This window comes from Mus pahari, chromosome 9 (assembly GCF_900095145.1).
Source record: "Mus pahari chromosome 9, PAHARI_EIJ_v1.1, whole genome shotgun sequence".
NCBI classification, from domain to species: domain Eukaryota; kingdom Metazoa; phylum Chordata; class Mammalia; order Rodentia; family Muridae; genus Mus; species Mus pahari.
The window spans coordinates 49,953,449-49,964,314 of record NC_034598.1 but is presented as its reverse complement, the minus strand read 5'-3'; the positions used below and the strand labels follow the sequence as shown (position 1 = coordinate 49,964,314).

Here is a 10,866-nt window from a genome sequence, read left to right as displayed (position 1 = left end):
AAAAAAAAAAAACAAAAAACAAAAAACAAAAAACCACCACCAACAAAAACCAAACACACACACACACACACACACACACACACACACACACACACAAGCAAAGTCATTAAGGAAAAGCCGTTGAATCTTATCCTTCTTTAGTTTTCATTATCAACCTGACAGGCAAAGGTCACTGGTGGGGCTGGAGGCAGGGCACCTTGGTGAAGGGCAACGGCTACTCTTCCAGAGGACTCGGTTCCAATGCCAGCAAACACTCACATGACATCTCACAACTGTTTTTCCAGTTCCAGGAAGATACGATGTGTGTGATCCACATGTGGTGCACACACATTCAGACAAACAGTCAAACACATAACACACTAGAAAAAAGAACCGAAATGTCATCTGGGAAGGAACCTCATTGAGGGGTTGCCTATATCTATATGGCCTGCAGGCACATGCGTGGAGAATTGTCTTGATTATTGATTGATGTGGGAAGGCCCCACTCTAGACCTCCACCCATGAGCAGATGGTGGTCCTTAGTTCTACAACAGAGATAACTGAGCGTTAGTTAGAGAGGGCAAGCCAGTGGGCCTCGGCTTTCACAAGGCTCCTGATGCAACTTCCCTCAGTGAGGGGCTGATACCTAAAACTATAAACCAAAATAAACCACTTCCTCTGTGTCTCCAAGAGGCTTTTTGCTCAGGGTGTATTTATCATGTAACAGAAAAACGAACCGGTATGGACTGGTTCCTACCAGCACAGCTGCTGTAAGTTTACAGGAGCCCTGGCCAGTTTTCAGCCTCTCTCCCAATCTTCCAATTTTTACATTCTTCCCCCTTGCACCTCTGCAAGGCATCCTAGGCCTTGCTGAGCCATCCTTCTCAGCCCTGAGCACCCGGTGCAGCCATGGGTCTTGGCTTTCACTGCCATTTCACTGCCAGTCCTGATTCTCCTGAGAGTAGTCTTTATCTGTGCTTACGAACAGATACTTGGGTGGTGTGAGGCCATGTTAATTCAGCTAAGCAACCATATTGGGTCGTTGCTCTCCCTACCCCACCCCACTCCAGGGTCTAGGACCTCATCAAGCCGTAAGTCTTGGACCGGGGTTACAGTGTTAGGGATGGGTCCTCGGGTAGAGCGGGCCTCAAATACATTCAGGGGGTGGTTGGCTTCCACAGGAACAGTCTGGGGGTATCCTGCCAGATGGGTTGCTAGTACATGCCAAAGAGTTCACAAATGTATAAGACTGTTGTTGCTTTTACTGCCACCACCTGTGTGGCATTGTCCAACCCTTTGTGTCACAGGCAGAAGATCCAAAATCCAGTTCCAGGCCCATTGCTCTATATGTTTCATCCAAGGTGTGTGTAGTATCTTCAACAAGAGGCTGTTAGCCGAGAGTGGTGGCATTTGCCTTTAATTCTGAGTTCGAAGCCAGCCTGGTCTACAGAGTGAATTCCAGGACAGCCAGGGCTACACAGAGAAACCCTGTCTCGAAAAACAAAAACAAAACAAAATAAAAACAAACCATGAGGCTGTTATCAGCTCTTTCTGATGAGCAACCACCAGAATCGGCAAGAACCTCTATTATTTTGGGGGATCTCTAGGGCCTCCCTCATCAGCTGCTTCTATGACAGTATCCTTAAGTCTGGCAACAAGGAGTTAGTTTAGTGACCAGCAAGATATCTGCCCTAAGCTCTCTTTTGTATGCTTTTTAAAATTGGGTTACCAGATAGTTTGTTTCTGGGTGATTCACTCACACAGCCTTAACTTTGACTAACCCTCCTCTTCCCAGTCCCTCATCTCTGTCCTCCTCCCTGACCCCACCTTCCCCTCCATGTTTGAACCTCTCCATCCCCAGTTCTCCCTGTCTTCACCTCATTTTATCTACATGCTACTGTTCCTCTTCCACAAGGTGATCCCTGCCTGCTCTGTTTAGTTTGCTGGCCTCCAGAGGTGCTCCTAGAGAGGCACACAGAACTAGAGTCACATCTAGGGTCTGAAAGGGGCGGAGACCATGTGGCCTTTGTACCTCTGGGCCTGGGTCACCTCACTCAGAAGAATTTCTTCTATCTCACCCACTGTAGGACCCCCTTCCAGGGACCCCCACTCCAGTCTCGGGAAAGGGCTTACCCAAGGAAACGCGAGAGACCTTCTTGATGCAAAAACATGAGGCAAGTTTAATGACAGAGCTCCAGGCCGATTCGTATCTCACACTCAGGAGACAGAGGAATTGACCACAAGGCTTGGAAGCTAGGGGTTTTTATAGGGAGAGGGAGNGGGGGGGGGGGGGGGGCTAGGAGGAATTGACGCGGTTACAAACAATTGGCTCATTTGAACGTCAGCAGAAGCTGGGCGGTGGTGGTGCATGCCTTTAATCCCAGCACTTGGGAGGCAGAGGCAGGCAGATTTCTGAGTTCGAGGCCAGTCTGGTCTACAGAGTGAGTACCAGGACAGCCAGGGCTATACAGAGAAATCCTGTCTCGAAACACCCCCCCCCAAAAAAAAAAAAAAAAAAAAAAGAACATCAGCAGAATGATTACATGTCAGCAGAATAGTAAGTGCAAGTCAGGATGTCAGGAGACTGGAGGGGCGGACGCTTATCTAGGTCAGTGGAACATTTGGTTAACATATAACTTTAAACTAAGTCAGGAGGGCAACGGGCAGAAGGAGGTGCCGGCCCAGATGGCTGATGACTCAGCCCAGATAGCCCAGACAAGTTCGTGCATTCTTCTTTTATCTTTATGGCCAGTCAGCCCCAGGAACGTTTTAACAACGGGCCTGCCTGGACGTGCCCGGGCTTGTTCCGCGGTGTTTTCAGCCCAGGCTTCTAAGCTCACAAACAACTCTTTTTGACCTAAGTTACATGAATTACAGGCCTTGAATTTAATTTCCCTTCACCACTCACCTGAAAAAATTTCATAATTTTGTTTTTCTTTGTAGCTGAATAAAATCCCCTAATGATACACCAAAAAGTAAGAGAGAATGTTTTAGGATTTTACTCATTCACTCATTCATTCATTTAATGTGTATAGAGATTTTGTCCGATGTATGCCATGTACATACCTCATTTCCTCAGAAGTCAGAACAGGGTGTAAGAGGCCCTGAAACTGCAGTTACAGGTAGTGTTAAGCCACCATGGGAACACCAGGAATCAAACCAGGAGCCTCTGAAAATACAACTCATGTTCTTAACCATGGAGCGGCCTCTCCAGCCCTAACACAATACTTTAACCACATGTACGTTGTAGGCCCACGGCCTCTCCGTCCTTGTCAAGGGAAAACTAACATTCTCTCTTTTCATACAACACGCATTTTATTATTCTTTTAAATCTGCATTTTCCAAAGCATGGGAAAGAGAAGCAGTACTTCCCTTTTGCTGTGCTCTTTAGCGTGTGGCTTAACAATGGAGCGCTCTTAAGCCCCCTGCTTCCCCGCCATCACCCACCGTTGGGAGCGACCACTTTGAGTTGGGCAAAGACTTCCAGCTATGCGGTAATGTTATGTAACACTTAACAACCCTTTCAAATAATTGTGGACATCCTACTTTGACTTTGTACCATAATTCAACGAGTACTTGTTTCCTAAAGGTGGGGGACAATATAAAACCGTGATATCAGGGCTGGAGACACGCTTAGTCAGTAAAGGCCCTAACCACAATGCCTGATAACCTGAGTTCAACCCAGGAATCAGTGAAAGGAGAGAGAGACATCCACACATTGTCCTCTGACCCACATGTGCACTGTGGCACAGGCAGTAAACCAATTTAAATTTATTACCATCTTGCTTACAAATGAATGAGACTCAGACTGTGGTTATTCAATAGGCTTTGACAATTATTGGGAGGTAACAGCTAACCTACTCTTCTAACTGCTGGCCTGACTACCTCCCCAGTGGTGTTCCCCAAATACTTGCTGTTTCTCCTGGCTATATACTCATGGGACATCCTATCTCATGACGCCACACATGCATACACACATAATTTTAAAAATAGAGAATCCATATCAATAAATGTTTTATTCTCTAGCATATTAAAATCTATCTTGGAGCCGGGCGTGGTGGCGCACACCTTTAATCCCAGCACTTGGGAGGCAGAGGCAGGCGGATTTCTGAGTTTGAGGCCAGCCTGGTCTAGAGAGGCCTTGTTGAAGTAGGTGTGGCCCTGCTGGGGTGGGTGTGGCCCTGTTGGAGTGGGTGTGGTCCTGTTTGGAGTGGGTGTGGCCTTGTTGGAGTGGGTGTGGCCCTGTTGATGTAGGTGTAGCCTTGGAGTAGGCGTGTCACTGTGGACAAGGGAAATAAGACCCTCATCCTAGCTGCCTGGAAGCCAGTGTTCTACTAGCAGCCTTCAGATGAGTCCCAGTGCTGACTTCCTTGGCAATGAGCAGCAGTGTGGAAGTATAAGCTGAATAAACCTTTTTCCCCCCAACTTGCTTCTTGGTCATGATGTTTTGTGCAGGAATAGAAACCCTGACTGAGACAATGTAGAAGTCTCAGTTCCTCCTGCACCATGACTGCCTGAATGCTTCTGTACTCTCCCCTTGGTGATAATGGACTGAATCTCTGAACTTGAAAGCCAGCTCCAGTTAAATGTTATCCTTATAAGAGTTGCCTCCAGTCCTTTGCAACCCGGTAGGAAGAACAACAATATCAACCAACCACGCTTCCCCACTTCAGATCTTCCAGGGACTAAACTACCAACCAAAGAGTACATGGATGGACCCATGGCTCCAGCTGCATATGTAGCAGAGGATGGCCTTGTCTGTCATCAATGGGAGGGGGGCCCTTGACCCTGTGGAAACTCAATGCCCCAGTGTAAGGGAATGCCAGGGCAGTGAGGCAGGAGTGGGTGGGTGGATGGGGGAGCACCTTCATAGAAGCAGGGGGAGGAGGGACGGGATATGGGATTTGCAGAGGGGAAACCTGGAAAGGGGATAACATTTGAAATATAAATAAATAAAATAGGGCTGGCTGGAGAGATGGCTCAGCAGTTAAAGAGCACTGGCTGCTCTTCCAGAGGCCCTGGTTCAATTCCCAGCAACCACATGGTGGCTCACAACCACCTGTAATGGGATCGAATGTCTGAAGACAGGTATAGTGTACCATATAAATTAAATAAATGAATCTTTTAAATAAATAGATAAATAAATAAATAAAATAAACATTTTTTTAAAAAAAAGAGTTGCTTTGGTCATGGTGTCTGTTCAAGGCAGTAAAACCCTAACTAAGACACCAGGCATGCATGTGATGCACAGATATACAAGCAGGCAGAACAATCATACACATAAAATAAATAATTCTAAAAGTAAATTTTAAAAAGAAAGAAAGAAGAGAAGTGGGCGTGGGGATTATGTCTGTGTCCTCTGCAAATGTAGCCAGGCCCCTTAAAAGCTGAGCCAAGCAACAACTGGGTGCTTCTCCTTTAGGAGCCCCATATCCAGACTATAACCCAGCAGGGCCTTTTCCAGACAACAGCCAGACTCCCCAACCAGATGGCGAACTGCAGGGTGTGACTCCATGATGCTGAAATGGGTGTCTCCTTACCCCAACCAGAAAAAGAATATCAAAAAAGGAGAATCCCCACAGGCATGGGGATGGGTGGGGGGTGGGGGGTGGGGGGAATAGGACACGGAGAAGGCAGCCCCAGAACCTACTGACCTTCTCCAGATAAGGGTTCACTGCCCTAACCTGCTCCCGAGCCTGACCGACATAAAGAAACAAAGTAGCCAAGAAGAAAGATGGTGGAATGTTCTTAACAGACAAGAGACCCACACACCCTGCCCTTGTCGGGAGACAGATGGTCGCCACACCCCAGCAGGCCACCCAGCTGGGGGCAACTAAAACTGCTGAGCTGCTCAAACCCAGACATTATTCCTGGATTTGGGTTTGAGAGCCCCCTCTCTAAGGTCTGACAAAAGCTCAGCCTTTGAGGTCAAAGTTTCCCTAAATCTGACAAAAAAAGTCCTAAATGTTGATTTAAAAAAAATTACATTATGCCTATGGCTACAAAGCTCAAGACAAATAGAAAGGAGAAATAAAGCTGCTAAAAAACAAAAATAAAAACAAAACAAAACAAAAAAACCAACTTTAAATATTCCCCTCAGACAGGCAAAAAAATGCAGCCAATCTTCTACCTTTTGCCTGCACCCCATATCCAAAAGCTCAGAAGATAAAAAATTGCTAACTGTTCTCTCCCTGCAACGGAGCCAGTGGATTGATTACTCATCAGATGATTCCAGAGGCTGAGCCCTCCCTGACCTGTGTCTGACCCTGACAAGTTCCTGGTAAAGAAAATCCCCACCCAAACAGAGACAAAGTCTCAGCGCGCGGAGCCGAGGAAGGCTACAGGAGATGAAGACAGATGACTTGTTACCAGGTCCCTAAGGAGAAGACTGCTGTGTGCCCTGTCATTATGGTTTTTCTATTTTGCCTTTTTTTCATCTCCCCATGGAAACGGCCCACAAACCCTCATAAAGCCTGGACCTTGGAAATGAGTATTAAGACAAGCTGGAGCCAGGCAGTGCATAGGCAGTCAGCCCACGGAGACACCTTCCAGGTAGATTTCTGTAAAATATTACATCCGGTGGGTCCTGGGGAGAGCATGCCCTGGGGTGCCCAACCTACCCAGAACTGTGCTTGCCCAGCAGGCAGGCCTGCAAACTACCAGAAGCAAAACCCACCGTATTCAACGGGGTTATTATGAAAGAGCTCCTCCTCCGAGGACTCAGGGGTCCCTTCATAACGCCTACCTGTGGTCACAGACAATGCAGTCTGACATCCATACAGGCTAAAGCCTGATATGAAGCCAAAAAATCACTATCAGAAAACGGATAGAACCTAAGGAGTCAGATCATACCGGGTTAGTCCAGACTTAGGCAACAGATTTACTATCCAAAAGAAACACCGAGAACCATCCAATCTCTTGGCCCAAATTGACCCATCTTTGTATCCCCTGGAATATATGAACCCCTTTAGATGGCAAGGACATAAAACTCCAAGTTCTCCTAAGGATTCCTTTGGTAACCTCAAAGATAGAGGACCAGGAGGCAGGAGAAGCAAGGACCTCGGGGCTGCTGGGCCCTAAGCCACCATATTATATTTGGGATGGAATTTATCAAACAATAAACCCCACTTCCAATCCTGCCATTAATGGGACCAACCTGAACTCACCCAGGGGGACTTCCAGGGGAAGGGTGCCTGTTTAATGTCACCAAGATACCACCTAGGTAGTTCCCCCTGATGTGTTTATAAAAAGATAAAGGTGTGTGTGTGGGATATGTTCTATAGAGGTGTGGTGAGGTGTGGGGGGGAGTGCCTCCGAGGGCTCATGCCAAGGCATCCCTTCCCCCTGAGGGCCCAACCATATGACCATCGACCATATAGTATAGTATAGAATAGAGTTTATTTAGGGTATGGGGAGGGGAGTTAAGAGGGTAGTAGAGGCAGAGAAGGGCAGAGAAAGAGAGAGAGAGTAGAGAAGTAGAGGAGGAGAGGAGAGGCCCCCCCATGAGCACGTGGGGGGGGAGCTGAGAAAGAGCAAGAGAAAAACAAGAGACCAAGAGAGCAGGAGAGGGCCAGCAGCCCCCTTTATAGTGAGTCAGACCTACCTGGCTGTTGCCAGGTAACTGTGGGGCGGAGCTTAGACAGACCGCTAACAGCCCCCACACCACTCAGGTTCCTGCAGCCTTACACCGCAGATTAACTCCAGGCACGTCATTCCAGTGTATCTCCAGGCCCCGAGATGACCTACCTGGCTTGCTCTCACTACTGTCTTACGCGAGTGTGCGCCTTCTGAATTGTTTGAACTGGAGGAGAATCCATTCCTTCGTGTCCTCCAACATGATGAGCGACCCACTGAGTTGGTGGGAGCAGGCACCGTGGCCTCCGCCGCGGTTGGACTCCGGTCCTCGCCACGTGGGATAAAAACTTTAAGAAACTCAGTGCTCAGGCACACGTAGACCCGTGGCCACCTGGAATGGTCTGCTTCCGGTCTGGAAGTCCAGTAGATTCCTCAGACGAGGCTGGTCTTCAGACTCAAAGCGCTCTGGATCTCTCTCTCTCTCTTTTTTTTTAAAAAATTAGATATTTTCTGTATTTACATTTCAAATTTTATCCCCTTTCCTTATTTCCCCTCTGAAATCCCCTACCCTCTGCCCCCTCCCCCTGCTCACTAACCCACCCACTCCCGCCTCCCTGCCCTGGCATTCCCTTACACTGGGGCATACAACCTTCACAGGACAAAAGGCCTCTCCTCCCATTGATGTCCCACAAGGCCATCCTCTGCTGCATATGCGGCTGAAGCCTTCAGTCCCTCCATTTGTACTCTTTGGTTGGTGGTTTAGTCCCTGGGAGCTCTGGGGGTACTGGTTGGTTCATATTGTTGTTCCTCCTATGGGGCTGCAAACCCCTTCAGCTCCTTGGGTCCTTTCTCCAGCTCCTCCATTGGGGACCCTGTGCCCAGTCTAATGGATTTGGATGACAAATCCACCTCTGCATTTGTCAGACACTGGCAGAGCCTCTCAGGAGACAACTATATCAGGCTCCTGGATGTCCTCTTTATGAGATGAGAAGGGCTCTGTGTAGCACTGGGAGAAACTTAACTTCTTCTAAGCCAAACAGTCAGGGGTGATTTTTTAAAAACTAGCCATAGTTGAAAATAACCTTCAAAAAATTGAATTAAAAATGTCAAGAATCTGACAAGGGATACCAATCTTTGTTCTCCTGTTCCTGATGTTTTTGTGCCTAGCTCTTACTATAGGATCCTGCTTTCTCAACTGCCTACCTATCTTTGTAAAACAGAGGATAAATTCTGTTAAGCTACTAATGCTAAAAAGACAATATAACACTTTGCTGCTAGATGAGTCTGTGGCTTTACTCATGCCCCAGAACCAGTGGGAAATATAAGAAGTCCCCAGACTTTAGTAGGCTCACAGATCTTAGCACAACTGATTCTATAATGTAAATGCCATCCATGCCTTAAAACTTAATATGCAGACAGCACCATCTGCCAATATAAAAATAGAGGCCATATTGTACACCTATAACTGGCCATTTTCTGGCTTTTAGTGTTGCCACTGAGCGATTTGAAGTGTCCTTGCTGTGAACTCTATCCACTAAATAGCTCTAGTACCCATAGAACCAGTGGGAAATGTAACAGTCCCCCAGAGTTTAATAGAGACCTTGAAAACATGGCCCACAGTTCTAGAAAAGTCTCTAAATGTCCTCCTCTTCTAGCTCTAAGCCTTTCTCAGGGTGAACTTTCAGCACAAAAACCGAGTCCTTGTTGACATGCTTCAGTTAACCGGAACAGTTAGGAACAGAACTACAGAAACCAAAAAGCAGGATTGGCACATCTAGGGACTTCCCCAGAACAATGAACCTCGTTTTCAAGGTCGCTACTAAAGTCTGAGTGCCTGTTACATTCCTCACTGGTTCTGTGGGCACCAGAGCTATCTGGTGGATAGAGTTCACAGAAAGGACACTTCAAATCTCTCAGCAGCAATACGAAATGCCAGGAAATGGGCAGTTGTGGATATAAGGAAGCATTCAAGTCCTGAAAGTGAATAACCTCCAGCTAAGACCTCTATGTCCATCCAAGCTACCCTTTAAATGTGATGGAGAAGCAAAGACACTTCAAACCACATGCAAACTAAGGCAACCCTTGAGTCAGCAGCACTGCAGACGATGTGATGTGTGAAGGAGGAGTACACACGGGGGGGGGGGAGGAAGAAAGAACCTTTGTCCTGCAACAGAACACCAGAAAACCCTCTATATAAACATTCATGGGGTGGGGGGCGGTATCTAGGGACAGCAACCTAAGCAACCAGTCATCCACAGAGATTAGTAAAAATCTCTTGACAATGACTGTAAATGTAAAACGTCTTCAACTTACCAATAAAGACACCTGGACTAATTGGGATTAAAAATTAGATCCAGGACCTGTGGGTGTAGTGCAACTGGAGGAGCACTTACCTGTACATATTGGGGATCACCTCCAGCACCACTTAAAACAAGGCGTGAGCCAGGGCCCCACCCCTGCTCTTGGGAGGCTGAGTCGGGTGGATCTCTGTAGGTTCAAAGTCAGCCTTTTCTACAAAGCCAGTTTTAGGCTAGACAGAGTGGTGAGGCTCTGCTGCAAAGAATAAGGACAAGCAGACAAGCCAGGCCTGGTGGTACATGCTGATAATCCAATACTTTGGTCAAGGGAAGGGGCTCAGAAGTTCAAGGCTATCCTCAACTACAACAGAACTTTCAAGTCAGTCTATTTACCCTGAAAGTCTGTTGCAAACAAAGAACAACATGTGGGATTAAACAAACAGAGCTGGTTATTTGGAAAATTAAACAAAATTAATAATTCCCTAGCCAAATTAACCGAGAGAGAGAAGACTCAATAGAATTAGAAATGAAGATGTGTTGCAGGATATCTGATACACCGCAAAGCCCAAGATTGTGAACTGAAAAAACTTGTGTAAGCTGAGCCCTAGAACACACCTTTAACCCCAGAGCTTTCTGTTTATTGTAAAAAGGTTAGTGTGGTGTGGCTCAGTCCTTGCGCACACATCTTTAATCCAAAGAGCTTTCTGTAAACAATGATAAATTGTTTCTCTGCCAGTGAAATGAGCCAATTCAAGCTAGATTAGATGATATTAAATGCAGGTTTATTCCAAAGGTGGTCTTGAACAAATTCACTGGAAGTCACCATAGGACGAGGGACTGGAGGATGCAGGGCGAAAGAGATAAAAGGTGCTTGCAGAGAAAAAGAGAGAGAGAGAGACAGAGAGAGAGACAGGGACAGAGAGAGAGACAGAGAGAGGGAAAGAAGAACAACAAGAAGGAGAAGGAGGAGTAGTAGGAGGGGGAGGAGGAAGAGGAGGAGGAGGAGGGGAAGGAG

General features: G+C 46.9%; 1 pseudogene; it reads right to left on the bottom strand.

Annotated features, from left to right (window-relative positions):
- Positions 1-3,200: 3,200 nt before the first annotated feature.
- LOC115064756 lies at positions 3,201-3,289 on the bottom strand (annotated as a pseudogene).
- Positions 3,290-10,866: the final 7,577 nt, after the last annotated feature.